The following is an 11,259-nucleotide window of genomic DNA, read 5'->3' on the forward strand; positions in this document are numbered from 1 at the left end:
ATGCTTGGGAGGCAATTTGAATTTCACCATAGTGTTTCATATATTCCATGCATGGCTCTCCAGACACTACAGTATACATATATTCTACCTATCAGCTTAATGAGCTGGTAAGTGCTGTGTCAGCCACAATGAAGCGAGGAACCTGCTCATTTAGAATAGAACCTGCTGTTCAAAAAAAAAAAGGCACAATGAAGTCAAGCAAAGAAAACAAGTCAAAACGAAGAGCAACACAGCAAGCTTAAGTAAGCAGATTTGAGAAAATGTTTAAAATGCAGATTTACAGTCTAACACTGCAAACATTACTTGTGTACATAACACTGAAATGTGTGCTTTTAGCCACGTTGTGGTTGTTTCACAGCCCAGTTCACAGTAATGGATAATATAGTTAGTGTTAATGTGTGCCTTTCACATCTGTTTACACAGCAGCACTGTCAAACTCAATACAGTGAGGTCTCAAATAAAGGAAACTGGATGCTATTAGCTTCCTTCTGTGGGAAGGCTGGTACCCAGCTCCCATGGATGCCATACACCAAGCTGTTCACAGGCTCAGCAGCCACAAGACACACCTCAGGGTTTCCTGTCCAGGTGAAGCTTTGATGAATAAGCAGGAAGTCACAAGTAGCTCTGCTGGGAGAATGTACTAATTCTGTGATAGGATGATCTCAGCATGCAAATGGGAGCTCCTGGGTGATCTGGTGACACCTGTTTCAGCTTCCCTACCAAACTGCTTTTTCCAGTACAACATATTCAACTATGGCTGTGCTAATGTGGTAGGTCACGTAGCACTATGGAACAGTCCTGCATGGCAGCCACACCCAAATAACCTATAATTTGCACAGGTTTTAACTGAAACAAGGTGGACACTCTTCGAGTTAAGAATTTTATTTCTTGCTTATGAAATCTTTACATACCAAAGAAAATTAAATTGATAATTTAATCACATCCTAGCAATATCAGTTTAGTAAACACTGCCATGGCAAAAATAATTATAGGTAAAAGTAATCATACTATCAGAAGACCCGCTTGCAGATCAGCTGGTGATCACATCAAACTCCTAGAGAAGAGATTATCTTAATATTGTAATTGGATGTGGCTGATAATGGGAGCAGTCAGAAGCTGATCTGCAAGCAGGTCTTCTGATAGCATGACTTCTGCTTCAGCAGCATTAAGGCAACACAACTGGTTTGCTGGTAAAAACTTGGGCCATCTCATCTGATGTTTATCAGCCTACCAGCACACTCAGTCTCGGGTCCTCACACTTCTTAACCCTCCTCCCTCCTCTATTTAAATAAACCAGGAAGAATACTTAAAAAAACATTGAAGAATAATGTTTCATCTTTGCCGTTACTTCAACAAAACTTATGATCACTGGAGTACTTTGTGAAAGTAGAGCACTGTGATCAGGAAAAATATCAGCTTCAAGCACAGGCAGTAGCAACTGGAAAGAGGGATAAAAGCAGGATAACAGAGGGAGAACATTCCTTCCCTCTTCTGGAGAATGAGTCAAGGCATCAACACTTAAATAGGACCACACAGACTTCCTAACCAGGTGCACTCTCCTCACAAAATGCACCGCTCTCCACTTCACCATTTCTTCACTATTAATAATTGGGACTGTGCTCTTTGGGACAAGAGCACCTCTTGTTAGCTGGGCACTACTACAACAGGTCTACTAAAATAAATAGTATCCTAGGACATATTTCTCACCTGTTTGTTACAAACTCTAGACACAATTTTCTGGTGAAAGGGTGGAGCTAGCATAACAAACCACCAAAACAATTACCACGTAGCTATCAGCTTCTGGAGTCAACATGTACACCGTGCAAGCTGACCTGTGCAGCACTGCTGCAGGCATCTTCAGCAAAGTTCCTTAAATTCTCTTAGATTAAAAACCTGCCTCATGTCACAAGCCCTTTGAACTTCCAGAGAAAACACTTCAGACCATAGAATCTATTTACCCTGTTTGACTAGAAGCAGGCTCAAGGCAGGATACAGACAGGGAATCTGTACTTGGGGCTGACAAAAACAGGTTTTCGGATGTCTTACTATAAGAATTTTAAATGTTTATTTTTCTTCACAGAAGACAAGCACTTTTATTCACATTTACTAGATACAGGTTTCACTTCTCTACAGCATAAGGAATATGAATAGAACAGAAGAGGAAAGACTGTGATGTTATTAATTGTATTTTCTCTGGAAAAAAAAAGTTCCTACGTTTTCTAAAAATACCTTTAGCACATGCAGCTTTAAGGTAACGACAATACTATCACCACATGTCGTAACCTCTTTAGGGACTATCTGCTCAACACAGATTTACACAAGTCTGAAGTCTGCTGCTCAGACAGCTCTTGCAACCTCAGCAGCAAACCATAAAATCACACAGCAATCTGTTTTATTGAAGCAGAATTCATTCAAACATTCTTCAACTATGTCTTTACTGGGGCTCAGTGAAAAAAAAACCTATTGCTAAGAGATTAAACTCTAGAGAATATTGAAAAGATTCCTATATGTAATGTAATTAATTTTTTTTAATTTTAATTTTGACTTGATTCAACCAGAGAGCACAGAACTTTAGAAAATACACTTACTAGCATTTGATTTATTTTGTAAGAGAACTATATTAGGAACCTATTTAGATTAAGTAGGACTAAATGATACCATCAAATGTTAAATATGAAGTCTGTACATTCTTACTTTCATACTAGCTTTTAACCTTATGGTCTAAATTGACAAACTTTCATGAGTGGCTATTCTTCATTCCATGCACTAGATACATGTATAGAAGTAATTTTGTTCAGATGTTGACTGTAAAGGCTTTACAGTTTCTGAGCTGAATTAAAGATAACTGTCCCCTGTACTCCTTAGCTCTCTGATAAATCCTTAACAAAATTTTAAAAATGACATCTGTATATCTTGAACGTTCCAGTCTTGATAACATGAAAAAAACCCAAGATTTATCATAATGTTAAGATTCTGACATATGAAGTCTGGAAAAATCCTATTTTCAGGGCCCAAATAATTTACAGGTCTTTCTCCACATTACTTGCTTTTGATTACAGTGCAATTCAATGGCATGAACGCACCAGTACAATCAGTGACCACCTGGGAAAAATCAAAATTAGCCCATTTAAGTTTCATCATAAATCACCAGTAATTAAATTTTTTTAATAATAACTGCACGTACTTCAGACATATGTGACAGGTGATTATTTATATGATGAGATTTCAATGGGAGTGTTTTTCTGAACATTTGGCATCTGAGTCTTACTTAAAACCTAAACATGTCTTCTGCTACAAGTGTGGAAGTAAGTATTCTACCTGTTGCGATAGAAGAAAGTCTCCTTTATAAGCCTTCTGCATCTCTGGAGACTTCTTCATGCACATTTCTTGTAATTTCCTTAAAAGAAGGGCAAAAGCATGCACCCATACTTAATGTAACCATTGCTCACTTTAGTACCCTTCTGTAGTGCAGAATATGTAATGTTCATATAAGCTCCCTCTGGAAATACCCTTTGCCCACCACACAAGAGCCGGAAACCTTGTGGCAGCTTGCAGTGTTTCCTCCAGCCAGAGCTCTTTGTAATAGCAACTTTGCTTTTAAATGCCCTGGACTCCAAGGAGGAGTTGTTTGCATCTTTATTTGTAATACTGTTACAAGTGTTTGTATCAAGTATAGACTGAAAGCTGCTGTGAAGCTATCAGCGAGTTGACGTGAATGAGGATGATTATGAAACACCTCTAGTCTCTGCTTGTGATTGTGGAATAGGATTTTTGAAAGCTTCTCCAAACATCGTCAGTAAGCATTTAGAATTCAAGCACTCTGGACTTTCACAGTGAGGCAAAGGAATCACAACACAGCATAAGAACATGTAGGGGGGTATCTGCCACAATTCTGGCCCCAGAATTGAACACAGTAAACTGATCAGCCTCAGAAATGACCACATTAAAATCCCTCTCATCTGCTCACCACCACAGCATGTGAATGAGCCAGCTCACCTGCAGCTTGCTCGTAACTATGCACTATGTTTGCTTACTCAAAAAGAAACATGCATGCCCTCAGATTCGCAAGTAGCCTCCCTTAGAAAATGGAAGAAAATAAGCCTTTGAGCCAATCCCTAAGTTCACCTGATAAAATTATTTCAACTACCACAATACACTTCAAAGCCATCCAAACTAATATTTTTTGTATCTAGTCGTACACTAAAATATAAAATTGACCAAATCATGTATAGGTTATCTTACGTTTAAAAATCAAACTAGCATAAATGCTATTTCCTACTCCTACAGAGGACCTAGTTGTAACAGAGAACATGACAAGTAGTATGTGACAGAAATGAAATGAACAAAAGAAAATAATTTCCCTGATTTTATATACCAAATCCCTTCATAGGATAAATTCAAACTGACAGAAGATAGATTAAAGAGTATTTTTCCCCTGAGAAGATGTGCTTCCTCATAATTGTAATGTCAAAATCCCTGACATCTGAGCCTACTTTATCTAACACAACTAAAACTGAGAAAAAAGGATATCCCACCTGCAAACCTAAGGCAAAAAGTTTGAAATAACTGCACTCAAATGTTTAACCATGAACAGAATCTTCTCTTCACAAGAACAGTGCCTCATGGTAGGTTACCAGGAGAAAAAACATCTAAATTAACAATCATCCTTACATAAAGTATCTGGACATATTATATAAGCAGAAGAAAAGGGCATAGAAGAGCACTGTAAAACTCCATGGCCCAGCATCTACCAGAACACAGTAAAACACACACAAAAAAGTAGAGTATAGAACTCATGCAGGTTAAAAAAAAGGTATTCACACAACTTTTATTTTCAAGTGTAACAAATTATGCCAAGTCAAGACAAATTGTACTGAAAAATCCATATACGAAAAATCTTAAGTTAGTAAAATAAAGTATATTTAAATAGAAAATTTTAAAATCAAACCCTGAGATTGCAAAACTTACTGGTCAAACACTTCAAATCAGGATTTGTAAGAGCATTCAAACATGCCCTTTGACTCCTTAGCTTTTCCTACCTGATACATGCTTTCTAATATTTTCATAAGTACATGCAGCTAACATAAAAATGTAAAAACACACTTTTAAAATTGTGGACTGCGGCAGATAAGGCTGATATAAAATCCAGATTCAGTTGTGACTTGCCATATAGAAAACATGTGATAGGCAAATCTCCACACAAAGCTGCTAATTTATGAACCCAAACAGCAGTTTTGGCTCAGGTAGCTGATACTTGATTTCTAAAAATGCTAACAAGACCTCAGTTTTAAATTTATTTTATTTTTCATATATCAGGCAGTAAGTGGAGGATGATCAGGACCAGCACTGAACATGGAACCTCTCCATACTAAATTCTTTCTAGATTGCTCCAAAGCCAGATCTGCAGTAGACTGGAACTCTAGATATTGTTATATTGGTATACTGTTGAACAAGAGTCCTGAAGGACATCACTTTCACCTTCATATCTGCAGTCAAAGGCATAGAAAAAAAATTAAGATATATGCAAACATTTGGTTTGCAACATCTAAACCAGAAAGAGCACAAAGTTAACATACCTAATCTATCTATTTTTGCTGCCTCATACCACAGTCAAATGTAAGAGTCTAATATTAAGCATACATTTCAATTTGAAAGCTGCATCCCTCAGGCTTAGCAGGTATCACTTAATTTCTGTTCTAATAACACAAAGAACTTAGCTGTATACTACAAAAAACATATATGCCTGGAGACAGCTGTACACTGAAATCTCTAATGAAATGGAGCAGGGTAAATCCTCTTAATGGAGCCAGAAAAATTTCATCACAGCTGAAATATTTCATTGGGGTTCTTTCAAAAGTTTACCGCACAAATGTGATATACTTCACTACCTTCTCCTAGTTTCTCTTCACTCTTCATACTGCACCAGTCCCCAAATTTCTATCACTCCCCCAAGACCATTACTTCATTATTTCTACCATCGCAGTTAAATTACAAGTATGATTATTTTAACCTCTCAACATGCCTCACTAACAAGGTTTCACAAATCAGCAATGTAAGCAGGTACTGAGTTACTGGCACAAGTAAAAGAACAAGGAAAGCTCAAGCCCTCGGAGGCTGCTCAGCTCCAACCTGAGCTTAGAGGTTTGCCTTGATGGCAGCCCTGCACCTTCCTGCTCAGCTCCCACACCATTCCAGAATCTTCCCTCTCCTTAGCTGCCACACAGGGAGGAGGGCTCAGGAAACTCAAGGGTAGGTTCATAGACCCAAGGCTCATGCCAAAATGCAACTGCCAGCACTTTCCTTCCAAACACAGCTGAAGAAGGATGAAAAGTTATGTTTCCTTTGGACTTTCTGGTTATGTCATTTACCTGGGAAATGGGTCCTCAGCTAAAGAGGAAAACCCTGTCACTCACATCTACTGACAGGGAGCAGTCAGAAGTCAAACCTTCACCCTGCCATGATGAAGCCTGGTTATGATGCCTCCCTCCCTCAGTGCGGAGAGGGAAAAGCCAGGTTCCTAGGAGATGATAACCACCTCACCAACAGCACCAGAAGCACCTTCTTGCATGCTGCAACTTGGCTGTCCAACTTGGGCTGCCTCTTGCCTTCCCACCTCCACCCTGGGCCCTCAATAATTACCTGTTGGACAGCTGAGCAGCTTCAAAAGGAAAAGCAAGAAGTGAAGATAATCTTATCTGGGAAGGTTGCTGTCCTGGGAACAGAGATGGGCACAGACACTTTTACTGCAAATTGGTCAACAGCTCCAAGACTAAGCATACATCCCAATCTCAGACACCAAGTTCTCCTCACATTTCCTAGAAAGCCAAGATATGAAAAAAAATCTGGTCTCTACTCCACTGGAAATTATTGTCAAGAGTTAAGCAGCACATCTGCTCCACAAAGTTTCAGTTTGCTTTAAATCTAAATAGTTTTCAACCCTATTGAAACACAGCAAGTCCAAGCTTCAACATCCATCCAGGAAGCACACTGCACTGTTTAACAAGCATCTTGTGTATTTTATGAAATAATTGTTTAGCTCTACTAAAGAACACCAAGGTATTATTTGATTCTTATAGCCTTTCCAGAGTCCAGTAAAGACAACAAAAAACAGAATTTCATAATGACTTTAATAAAAACACAGCTTCCAAAAAATTCTATTCATCAAGAAGTGGAAGTAGGGAGCACAACTAACACAAGTACTGAACAAAATCCACGTGCATTAATCCAATTATGGATTTCATTCAATTGTCAAAACCTTTCAGATGAAAATGATCCTTTAGGAAGCAGTCTGAGTGATGATTTCGTTATTATTTCTTCACCAGCATTCAATACAAAACATCACACACAATTAGAACAAAAAAGCTGAAGAACATTTAGTCCTCATTTGATCTGAAACATGTGCACAAACACAATAGGCATTAATTTCATCACCCTGACAGCAACTGGGATAAGATGCTCAGGGTCAGAGAGAGATGAGAGCATTCATCATATTGAATTACTAGACCTTTCAGCCCTTCAACCCTTCTAACCACATGCATATTTGCAGCCATCCTGGTTTTCACATTCTATGGTAAAACTCAACTATATGTAGTCTGTTTGAAATGGAAGAGACCAGACTTCCCCAACACAGTAAAGAGAAAAGCAATAACACAACCACAGTTCATCAGCTACTTGATAATTCAGAAACCTGGGACCAAATCAACTATTAGCACCCGCATATGGAAGTTCTCTGAAGCACATGAATTGCACCTGCTTTTACCAGGGACTGCTTTAGCTCATCACTGATAAAATTAACATCCTTTGCTCACTGAGACTCTCTGTACATAGAATTCTTCTCACTTTATACGATGTTCAAGCACCTTGTATATATTCCTCCTAGAAAACACTACTGCAGGGCACCTGCATCTTACGGCAGGACAGGTGCAAAGCAACACAGGGCCAGAGCAGAGACGTTTTCTCTGTGCCACTTTCCAACACCACATCTACACATTTTCATTACTCTGAGTATACAATCCTAGAGATTACTGAGGAGCACTGTCACAATGCCACAGATTAATTAATTTCACATATTTATAACTTCTTAATAGAATTCATGGATGCCTGCTAAAATGTAATTGCACTGACAAATTTACACAGCATTATAGGATTTCACTTTATAGTCACACTGGCTTTGTCAAGTTTACCTCACAGCACTGGGATGCTGTCACTGCTTTCTGTACTCTCAATACTGGTTCTTCAGTCTTCTACTGCCAACTCTTGCCTGACAGTCAGCAAAAAGGACTATTTTTGTCAATTCATTAATGAATTCTAATATTATTGGAAAACCTAAACTGATGCCAAGTTAGCTTCAGTTCTCTTAGGCTTTGTAAAACAAAATTGTTTCAGTGGTAAAAAACAGTCTGACCCAAAATTTAAAAAGAGAAGGTATTTACAAGTAAATACTTTTTTACTTCCCAAAAAAAAAAAAAAGCTTTTACTCTTACTTCATGAGCCACTCTCTAGGACCTAAAATATCCAGAGCTCACAGTAATTATAGTTTTGCAATTATATCTCAAGTCAAATGCTTGAGAGAAAGGGAAAGCCTAGTGTTTAAAGATTTTCTATCATGCAGATCAGGTTATCACCTTACTTAGTTACATTTCAAAACAGAGGAGCTTGCTACAAAGATAAAAAGCCTTCCTAGCATGAATTACAGTTCTTGTTTTTAAAGAACTGGCTAAGAACATCCAAGTCAAGAAGACCAAGAAAAAGAAGAAAAATACACTTGTGCATGCAGTCGTGAGGGGGAGACAGATTTAGATACTTAATGGATTAAGAGCAAATGACAGAGAGAAACATCACCTCTTGACAGATAAAAAAAAATAGAAAATAAGTATCACAATACACTAGTATTTAGTCAAAACAACAGTCATCCATGTTTATGGTCGTAACTCTATTAATACCCACTCACATTACTGGGAATTTTGACAAATTATTTTAGAATCAGACACCTTAAATATCCACAATTGGTTCAGACTGTTCTTGTATTGAAAAATCACAAATTCCTTAATGTAAAACCAAAGAAAGCTACACAGTACTTAACATTAAGACATTTTAAATACAGTAAGACAGCAACAGTGCTAACAAAAGTCACTTAAGCATCTGTAGAATCCTAACAACTTGAGTGAGACTACAACAAAAAGTTCCAGTACTCTGATGGATGAGGTTGTTGTCTCCTATTTACCCAATTACAAAAATAAATATCCCAACATGTCAATTGATTGAATAAATTAATAGTCCTGAAAGAGATGGAGAATTCCTCCCTCCCATGACTCTTATGGTGCCTTAATGCTGGCAGAGCCCTACAGCTGCCTTTATGAAGCTACTATTTTTGCTGGTTTATTAGAACTAAGTTAAATGATGCTACATTTCTGCACCTAGTTACAAGCCTTAAGACAGCCCATCCACAGTAGCTCTCAGGTTACCATCCCAATCTCACACACTCAGGCACATGGCTAACTTTCCACTGTGAGTTTCAAGTTAAAACACGTACAGCATTCACAAGAGTAGGTCTCAAAGGACACCCTGTTTCTCTCCTTTAAACAACTGGGGACTATCTTCCAGTTAAAGAAAACACGGATTTTAGGGGTTACAGCTCATATATCTCTGCACATGTATTGTATTTTTCAAGCTTTTATCTACCTTCCAGTCACGGTTACTATTTTATTTTATTTTATCTTATGACATATGCCTCCTCTTCCACCATTCCTTATCATTAGTTGTTGCTCACTGTGACAAAGCTATTTCAATATCATCCTAATCGATCTCCTGTTAGTGGCCTATAATTGATCATCACCATTTTTGTGTATGAAGTTTATCAATGCAATGAAAGAGAGGTCAGCAGATGATGGCTGCCTTGTTGCTTCTTTTGGTTACCATTTTCCTTTCTTTAATGTCACAGGCATTTTTTGGATAAAAGTTCTTTTTAAAAATTCTAAATGTTTGCTACTGTCTGCACACCAGTTGTAGGCAGCTTGAACAGCTCATCCATTACAATCTATATATTCATTTTTGACTCATTCTTGGGATAGATTAAGTTAAACTCCTATGCCACTGCTTTCAGCAGTTAATGACCAAGGTCTGTTACTACACATCAAGCTCTCTGCACTAGAAACACTACATAAAACAGAAGGCACTAAAACTGTAAATACCTGTGAACTACCGCTCCTTCTTCCTTTTTTTTTTTAATACATCAAACACAACATAAGTTAGTCTATTTGGACAAGAGGTAAAGTGAAGAAGTTACATAAATTACAAGCCGAATCAAAAACTACCACTTCAGTGGTAGTATCCGTTCAGTGCTTCAGTTTTGTATCCGTTCTATTTACTCTGATATCTAACTATGCAACTCTTGTACATTTAGCTGGTTTTGTGGGTTTCCCAAGAGTCAGTATGAAAGAAAGGCCTACAACTGCACTTAGGAGTGGAAACTAGGGGAGAGCCTGATTCTGAAATAAGTGCTTCATTAGAGAGTGGAAAAAGGCCTTGGCTGTAAATATGAGAAGATCTTATTTGTATGACCTCTGTCATCTGTCAAAATGTATTGGTATTCTTTACTCTCAGGCTGACCTAAAGCTAACACTCACGTCAAACAGCCTTCTGTATATTCAAAAAATTTTGAAGGTCATGTTTAGGCACAGAAAGCATCTGTCATTTATTATTTTTTACATGCAGAATTAAAAGTGTCCTTGCCTACTTCGCAAATTACAGACAAATATATAACCTCTCAAGCACTGAACACTTTGTGAGGTATTATCACCTGAATGCAAATACCCTTCTGATTATACAGGAGAGGCCTCCAATTCCAACTTATTAAGCTGAAATTGAGATACTTAATAATCATAATCCATGGCTGATCCAAAACTTAAAGGCCAAAGAGTGACATGAGGCAGACTGCACGAAAACTGAAAATCTGTAATAATTGAGAGATTAAATAATCTATTTATTAAAAACTTGTACGTGTATTATGTACAATTACAGCTGATAACAGCATTCTCATTTGCTGCCAATTTAATACTACAGATGTGCAGCACAGGCCACAGGGGTTCAAAGTGTGCAAAGGCGGCTGCCATTCAAGTGCTGACAGAGCACGACCGGTGTCGCATCTCTTCCGTTTCCCCGACCTGCAAAACGAACACAACACCAACACTCCGTGAAAAGCATCACCAGAGGAGCAGCGGCGGCTGCGGAACGAGGCGGATCCTCTGCGGTGCGGGGCAC

The 11,259-nt window shown here is 38.1% G+C and overlaps 1 protein-coding gene across 1 annotated transcript in view; it reads right to left on the minus strand.

Annotated features, from left to right (window-relative positions):
* Positions 1 to 11,259, minus strand: part of AGPAT5 (1-acylglycerol-3-phosphate O-acyltransferase 5) — a 55,663-nt gene that overhangs the window by 43,808 nt on the left and 596 nt on the right. The gene's annotated exons all lie outside the window — the stretch shown is intronic.

The sequence above is a fragment of the Parus major genome, chromosome 3 (assembly GCF_001522545.3).
Source record: "Parus major isolate Abel chromosome 3, Parus_major1.1, whole genome shotgun sequence".
Classification (NCBI taxonomy): domain Eukaryota; kingdom Metazoa; phylum Chordata; class Aves; order Passeriformes; family Paridae; genus Parus; species Parus major.